The sequence below is a fragment of the Orcinus orca genome, chromosome 3 (genome assembly GCF_937001465.1).
Source record: "Orcinus orca chromosome 3, mOrcOrc1.1, whole genome shotgun sequence".
Classification (NCBI taxonomy): Eukaryota; Metazoa; Chordata; class Mammalia; order Artiodactyla; family Delphinidae; genus Orcinus; species Orcinus orca.
Genome location: NC_064561.1, coordinates 59043304 through 59051618, shown reverse-complemented (window position 1 = coordinate 59051618; position 8315 = coordinate 59043304).

The window sequence follows — 8315 nt, the reverse complement described above, 5'->3', positions numbered from 1 at the left end:
CTGTCAGCCATCTCCTTTCCCTGGCCAGCTGCCCTCCTTCCCTCCCCAGCTCTTTCCCAGCCTTACCTGCAGTTGCAGCTGGAGCTCCAAGAGTAGAATTGGGAGGAGCCACGACTTTCCCAGGCCGGAAGAATTTCCTGGTTCTACCCACCCCCACCTGGCAGGACCTTGCCAATATAAAAGGGCCCCAGTGCCTTTCAAATGCGAGGCCCAGGTGTTTGCAAAGGCTTTGAATGCGGGTGGAGAGGAAGGGCTGCTGCATACTTCGGATATTAATAAATTTCCCCTAACAAAGGGCCAGGGCCCCCTCCTGCCCCCTCTTTGTTTGGGGCTCTGGGTGGGGGAAGAGAGATGGGTTTGCTAATTTGCAGAGGATGCAGGAATGGCCTTCACAGTTCACAATGCTTCTTCTCACACCCTGGGGGCGGGCTCCAGCCTTGCTCACAAAGCCCCTGGCGCTCGGCCCTCTCAGCACCCCCACAGCCACCTCTGGCCCGGAAGGAGGCGCTCTCCGGGCTTGCTCCAGGACGGAGCCTGAGCTCTAGGACTGAGCGTGGCTCGTGAGTACTCCTCACCCAGCCCCTTGGCTGTAGCCCTGCATCTTGGAAGTCAGGAGTGGAGGGTCCTAGGCGTCTAGGCTTTTCTTTTCCCAGATTCCCGAGTCTGCAGTTGGAGGATTCTAGGCATCTACGGACTCCACCAGCCTCAGCTCCTCCAGCCTCACCTCCCTTGCCCTGCTTTCCTCCTGCCTCCGCTCTTCCTGGTCACCGCCCTGCCGCTGCGGTTCCTGGACTATCCTCCCTGGCCCAGTCTTCCAGTCTGTCCTGCTTTTCCCATTTCCGCTGCTCCAACAGCCTTTCCAGCTGCCCCAGGCTTCTGCTTCCTCTGCTGCCCATGCCATCTCCCTACTGCTCCCGTCCTGATCTCCATATTGACTTCAGATCTCCCTGCCTCATACCAGATGCCAGCCAGGCCCCGATCGCAGTGGGAGCTGGTTAAGGACCAGGGACCCACAGCTGGAGGCATCCCTGACAGCACAGTACACATCGGACAGGAGACATCAGCCCTGTCTGGAGTAGAAGCCCAGCCTGGAATCCTAGAATGTCCCAGCAGGTGCCAAACCCAAGTGCCTACCGGGCCAGGCAGGGAACCCCGGCGAGCAAAGCTGTGGGTGTAAGTGGGAGAGTAAGTGGCATCTGACCCTTAGTGACTATTGGAGAGACAAGAGGGCCTGGTGGGGACTGTGATGAACTGGAGAAGAAGGTATGATGCCTCTCTTAAGGGGGAGCTACCTCAGAAGTGTGGGCCCAGGTCTCCAGATAGCCTGGCTTTTTAAGAGAAGAGGGAAATCTGGATTTTCATGAGACATTTCCCATTTTTAAATGTGGGAAACTGATTCAGAACGTGTAAAAGAGCACAGCTCAGTTAGGGCCTCCTGTCAGCCTCTCAGTGCACGCCGACAGCTCAGCAGAATTAGGGCCTTAGCAGTCGGAGAGGCAGGTCTTGCCTGGGGATCCACGGTGAGAGTGGCCTAGAGCTGAAGCCAGGCCCAGGGCTCCCCACCCCTGCTCAGTGCTCTGCTTCCTGTCTTCGCTAATCTCTGTGTCCATGGACCCCTGACCCTGGGAGGCTGATGGGGGGCCCCGGGAGGCAGTGGATGTGCCTGGCTGGGGTGTGGTGGAGGGGTGACCTGGGGCCCTCCATTCCTGTTCTGGGAGTCATCAGAGACCGAGAGGCACTGAGATGGGGCCGTGGACCATCTGCCGTGACTTCCAGCCTATGATCTGTGAGAGCAAATGGGGGTGGGGGTGGGGCAGAGGAGAGAGAGGCCACACCATTAGGGCAGCCATATTCCCAAGGTCAAGTTAGGGTCAACAGATAACACCGGGGGTCCGCTGGTTATCTTGCTGTTTGGTCCTCAGTAGGCCCTGCCCCCTCCACCACCCCCGCCAAGTTCATCTCTGCATGGTTCCCTGAATAGGCCCAGGTTCCCTGACCCAGTGCCTTCTCCATCTACCCATTGGAATCCTGTCCATCCTTTCAGGTCCCACCTCCATACAGTCTTTATCACCCCCAGGTATGGACTCCTGGGGTCTTCAGGGGGGCTGGCTCAGCCCTACATCTGGTGAGCCCTGCCCAGCCCAGCCTGCACAGAGCGCTCACGGTGTTCTGAGACAACCCACTTAATTTCCGTGCAGTTAAGACCCTTACATCACGCTCTTTGGACCCCAGAGTACTTGGGGCAGCAGTAGGGCACCATGGGGGGGGCGGGTGTGCTTCTCAGCCACACAGACCTGGGGTCGTTCCCTGCTCTGCCCCTCCTGGCTGTGTGGCCTTGGGGACCCACAGTGCCAGTTCACAGCTTTGCACGATGGATGCAGCATCAATCTAAAAGCAGTTTCTTGGTGGCTCTGGGGACAGCGAGCGAAGAGTTAAGACAGTCCCAGCCCCTCCGAATTCCACGTGACCCGGGTTGCAGAGCCTCCGGGTCTGCGGTGGACACCGTTCTCCAGACTCATTTTTTGCTAATGGCTCATGGAAAGTTTGGCTCCTTGAGCTCCAGACCACTCCCTCTGGGGCCTGAGGCCTCGCTGACGCTGGTCTTGCCCTGGAAGGGCATCCAGAGCCGCCTCCCACCCGCGGAGTCTTGGTCAGCACCCCTACAGCACGTCTGCCTGACTTCCTGCTGCCTGACCTTCTCCCCCAGGACTGAGCAGCAGCCCGCCCCCTCTGGCCACATGGAGGCCTCCTCCCGGCACCCCCATCCAGGATCACTTTTCATTTGGGGGAATTTTCCCACTAAAGCCCACAGCATCTGTGAGCTGTATCCCTCCGAGTATTGGAGTGGGTAGCAGCCCAGGAGGACTCGGACATCCGCTGGTCAGAGCCCAATCTCGACTCCATTGCTCACTGGCTGTGTGACCAGCTGAATCTACTGCCCTTCTCTGAACCCAGGTGTCCTCAGATGTCAAATGGGGAGAATAACTTTCCCCTGGCAGGGGATCAAATAAGGTAATATAGCTGCTTGATGCCTATTAAAAAAAAAAAAAAAGATCAGAATGCTTAACCTAAAACGTGGCATGTAGAAATTCTCTCCGGGTGTCATGGTTCTCAAGAGCCTGCTCTCCCTTGCACAAATAAAGAAACAGGCCTAGCTCGCTCCTTCAACCAACCAACCTGGGGGAAGGAGGGCGGGGGTGGTGTGCTTGGAGCCAGAGACAGGCCAAGACGGAGCCCATGGCTTGCACCTTCCAGCTCCATGGCAAGTGCCTTGGAGGCTAGACCAGCGTCCCCATCAGTAAGATGAATGGGTTGGACAGGAAACATGTTGTGCCCCACAGAGGTGGCTGGAGGGAGAGCTGTGGGCAGAGGGGAGCTCTGTGCCCCTGCCTGCTCAATTCAGGCTTTTGCCAGTGACCGTGCGGTGGAGAGCTACAGGGGGAGCACCACCTCTCTGGAGCCAGATTCGGGCTTGTCCCCTCTTGCAGGATGGAGTTGTGAGTAGGAGCCCTGATGGTTTCTGCAGTGAGCTAGGATGCCCTGCCTGCCACCCCAGTCAGAGGCGGAGGATGTGGTGTGGGGCTGGGGGGAGTGGGGCAGGAATAAAATCCTCCGGGCCAAAAGCCTTGCTTTGACCTTGATTCTGCTGAGCGGGTTCAGGGTCTCAGAGTTTGGGGGCTTGGGGTGACGGGAGCCAGAGCCAGGGGAGGGGCCGATGGTCAATATTGATCTAGCTGAGTCAGGGGAGCAGGATGGGGAAGCGGGAAGGCTGGGGTGGGGCCTGCCGATAACTGGATCTTCCAGCTGCCAGTGTGACTGTGGGAACCGGGGAAGGGGGTGCTCAGCACAGAATTCCCAAACTGGGTTCTTGCTAAGACTACAGCCGCCTGGAGCCCTGCCCAGTCCAGCGTTTCCTAATCCCTGCGGGTGGAGCCTGAAGTATCTGTATTTTTAGCAAACTTCCCGGGTGATTCTGAGCAGCCAGCCGAGTTCCCATATATATTTGGGGCCCACGGGTTCACCCCTGTTGCTGTAATGATGAGGAAACTGAGGTCCAGAGAGGGAAAGTAACACGCCCAAGGTCACACCGGGAGAGAATGATGATAATCCCCTCCTTTTTCTTGCTGGACGAGATAGTCCACTTCTAGATAACTCCATTCACCATCTGCTGTGGCCCAAGGCCCTGGAAGGGATGGCCGCCCAGAGGGAAGTGGCCTCTGAGACCTTTGCGGGGCCCAGGTGGAGAAGGGAGGGTGGGGCTCATCCCAGGAGGAAGGACAAGGAGGGCGTCCATTTCCACAGGACTGGACCTGCCCCACCTTGCCCTCTGCAAACACTCCCAGCACCTGCTGGGGGATGTTCCCTAGAAGGTATACTATGGTCCTGGTCTGGGAAAGGCCATTTCCATTGCTGGGGACCCACCCATGCCCTGGAAAGGCACACCTCCAGCACGGTAGGTTCGGGGCCCTCTCGGCCTTCTGACACCTCTGACCCCCTTCTCCCCGCTACCTGACCCACTGTTCTGGGCTCTCAGCCTGGCTCTTGCCTGCATTCTTCCGCCACATCTCAATCTGCCGATCATCCCCTCAAATCCCCTCCAGAACCCCCAGTCACTGCCACGCCCCTCCTACTCTTTCTTCTAGAGCTCCCACAACCTTCACACCAGGGCCAGCCCTCATCCCAGCCCACCCTGAATGCCGGTTCTCACTTTCTGGGGTGGCATCAGGGATTCCTGGGGACAGGAGACAAGCTAGCTCATCTCTGGGTCCCCCTCAGAGCCCAGCCTGTCTGCCGCATGCCCTAGCAGTTGTTCAGAGTGGTTCCTATTCCGAGTCTCACCTCCCTCCCTCCCTGGGCCATTTTGGGCAAGTGCTGCCTTCACTTTCTGCACCACCGCGTCCCCTTGTTCGTGGAATGAAGAAAATAGTAGTGCCCAGCAGGGGGGTGAACTGAGGGTTGTGAGAGCACATATAAAGGAGGTCAGGTGTGCACACATTCCAGCAGCACACATTTGTCAGGGGTCTACCCCGGGGCAAGGATGATGATACCTGCTGCGTGCATCCTGAGCGTGGACCAAGCGCTGACCGCCTTCAAGGAGCACACGTTACGTAGACACTTGCTCAGGTGACTTCAAACCAGCATGCTCTGGCGAGGTGGGTAGAGGAGGTCGCGGAGCTCATGGAGGGACCTAACACAGTGCATGCTGGGAAGGAGGCGGGGCCTTCCCGGAGAAGGTACCGCAGCTGTGTCCTGAAGGGTGCGGAGGCATTGCTATGCACCGAGCAAGGAATAAGAGGGAAACCAGCCCTCTGCAGTGAGTTCTGGCGTAAATGGGCAGTGAACAGGTGGAGACTACAGGTGTAGACCACTAAGAGATGAGGCAGCAGGTGGAAGGGATAGGGGTCAAAGAGATGGGGTTCCTGAGAATCCCAGCCACTGTTTGCTGGCCATCCACAGATGGAGAAACACAGACCAGGGGCCTGGAGAGAACAGAGCTCTGCGTGTTTGAGTCCCGGCTCTCTGTCTTGCAAGAAGCCTCTTTGCCTCTGAGCCTCATTTTCTTCATCTTCAAAATAGGGCTGTTGTAACTGGGACAAGAGGTGTGAAAGCACTTTGTGAACTGTAAAGGATCATGCCTCTGTAGATAATAATAGTGCTTTAAGTGGAGCTGGTACTTTGCGAGGTAAAGGATACTTCCTGAGGTCTACTGGAAGCTCCCAGAGCTTCGCAGGCACACAGAGCCCCGGACCTCCTGTAACCTGCTCCTAGGCTGCCACCTGCCGGCAAGTGCCTGCAATGGCAGCCCAAGCTCTCAAGTCCTTCCTGCTGCCCAGGCGGGAGATCCAAGGCGCCTGAAGGCTCAGGTCCAAGCAGTCCTGGCGCTGCCGTGCCAGGCTCCAGGGCAAGAGTGCAAATGAAAGCCTTAGATCCCCCTGCGGCCCTCTTCCTTGTGCTTTTCAGCCTTACTGCCAAGGTCCTCACGTGTGTGAGGGGCACATGCCCCATAGACACGCCCCCCTGGCCGCCTCACAGGCCAGCAGGCAGGACAGACCCAGAAAGCAGCTGGCGTGGGAATTCTGGAGCCCAGACACCCGTAGCGTGGTCTAGAGAGGACCATAGGCTCCAAAAGTCACAACCCCCCAATCTTGTGGAATCAGGCCTCTTAGGTAGGCGGGGGCATGGCTTACAGTGAGCAACTCATCTGTTTTGCCTGGGACTTCGGGTTTCGCACTGAAAATTCCATGTCAGCAAACGGGATGGTTGGTCACCCTGTAATGGCCTGAGGGGGCCAAAGCCTCTGCATCACCACCCTGGCCCAGCCTGAGCAGCTTGGGCTCAGGGAACCACACTGGCCTCTAATGCAGCAGTGGCCTCCCTTCTTCCAGTAAAGCCAGCCCACCACCCCTCGCAACAGCCCCAGCACAGGTGAAACTGCCCCCGACACTAGTTTCACAGATAGTTTGTGGGTAAAGAGACCCTTCCTCCCCCTCTGACATTCTCCAAACCCCTCTCCAGGGGCTCTGAGGCCTGGGGGCTTGCCTGTGAGGTTGGGCGGGAGGAAAAGGAATGGGTGGGGAGGGACTTCTTCTGGAACAACCTCCTCATTATACAAGGAAACCAAGGCCCAGAGGAGAAGAGCCTGGCCCCAGGCTCCCCGAGGGAGACTCTGCTGTTGGCCACTGGAGGCAACTCACGCCTACCCATTGCTCTTGTTAAGGGCACTCCACGTGCCTGAGAGGGAGCCAACCCCATCCCAGGCTCTAAGGCTGGGGCACGTGGTCCAGGCATAATCCCACAGTGATTGGCTCAGACTTAAGCACGTGACCACGTTAGTCCAATCAGAATGAAGACCTGGGCCTTCATTTTGCAAATGCCAAGAACTAGAACCGGAAACTGACAAACTCTCCCAGTGCCCTGCTTGACCAAGACAGAGACAGCCAGTGCACAGAAGTTTGTAGCTATTTATTGCACTGAAAACACCAAGAATAAAACAGACACCCCTTCTTCCCCCCAACCCCACAATAGCAGAAAGTTTGAGCAGTGGTCATTCAAGTTCACAGCCACATATTTTAAAAAAGGAAGAACGGAAACAAAACCCCAAACAAATAGTAACAAAGAAACCAGCACAGGGAGTCTGGCAAATACATCCCCAAAAAGGTCTCCCTTTGACGGGAGACAGGAGGCCAGGGGTCAGGATCAGCGCTTGCTGGGCGCACGCGCGGGAGAATGCTTTCCCGTTAACGTGTTTGCATGCTGGAGCCTAGGACTTGTCTTCGGTGTGGATTTTTTGCATCTGCAGGACGTTTGACTGTCCGGTGGGGTTGGGCTCTGGGCCGCGCTTTGTCTGCCAGTCTCCCCTTTGGGATCACACCGGTGCCCTGTGGTCCACACCGGCTGGCTGCGCACCCACAGGCTTGGCCTTCGCAGTGGGGCCATCTTGGCCTGGGGTAGGGACCGGCCTCCACTTCTCTGGCACCCAGAGAGGGGCACAGTGGACAGGAGGTGCGTCAGCAGATGAAAGGCAGGACATTGGTGTCCTCCAGCTCAGCTCCCTCTGGTGGGGAACCGAGGGGAGAGAGGGGAAAGGACTTTCCCAAGGTCACACAGCAAGTCTGGTCAGAGCTGGGAATGGAATTCTAATCACCCCCAAACTGTGGCTCTTTCCCCCGCAGTCCCCTGCTGATTAGCAGAGGACAGGCACCAAAGAGGGGGATGAGGGGCAGGCGGGGGAGGGAGGAGGGACTGGCCAGGCCCAGAAAAGAACAGGAGTCCAGCCAGTGACTCACACTGTCAATTCTCATGGGCGTATTGGGCTTCACCTCACCATCCTGTTTGATCCCGCATCAGCCCTGCCACATAGGCTGGGCGGGAATATTTAACGCCTTTAACAGAGGGGGAAACTGAGGCTGAAGGAAGGACCAGACTTTGCCTTGGTAATGGCAGCAACCGCTCACCTTTGGCTTGGGGATGGCTGTGGGAGCTGGCAGACAGCAAGGGAGGCAGGCGGTTTGGCTGCTGGAGCGCTGGGCTCATTGGGCCTTACTGGGAAGCCTTCTGGACCTGGGGCAGGCCAAATGCCCGCCCGGGCCTTGGCAGCAGGGTCGCTGCCAAGGACAGAGTCCAGTGATCGACCAGTTTGGAGACCAGGAGGGCTGGGCAGCCTCTCTCCTGGCCTACGGCCCCCACCCAGCCTGCCTCACCTGTCCCGAGGGCAGGAACTCTTGAGAATGGGCCCAGTGGACAGCTCATGATAGGGGAAAACTCAGAAAGTCCTGGGTCACATCCCCACCAGTCCGGCTCCACTCAACACCCAG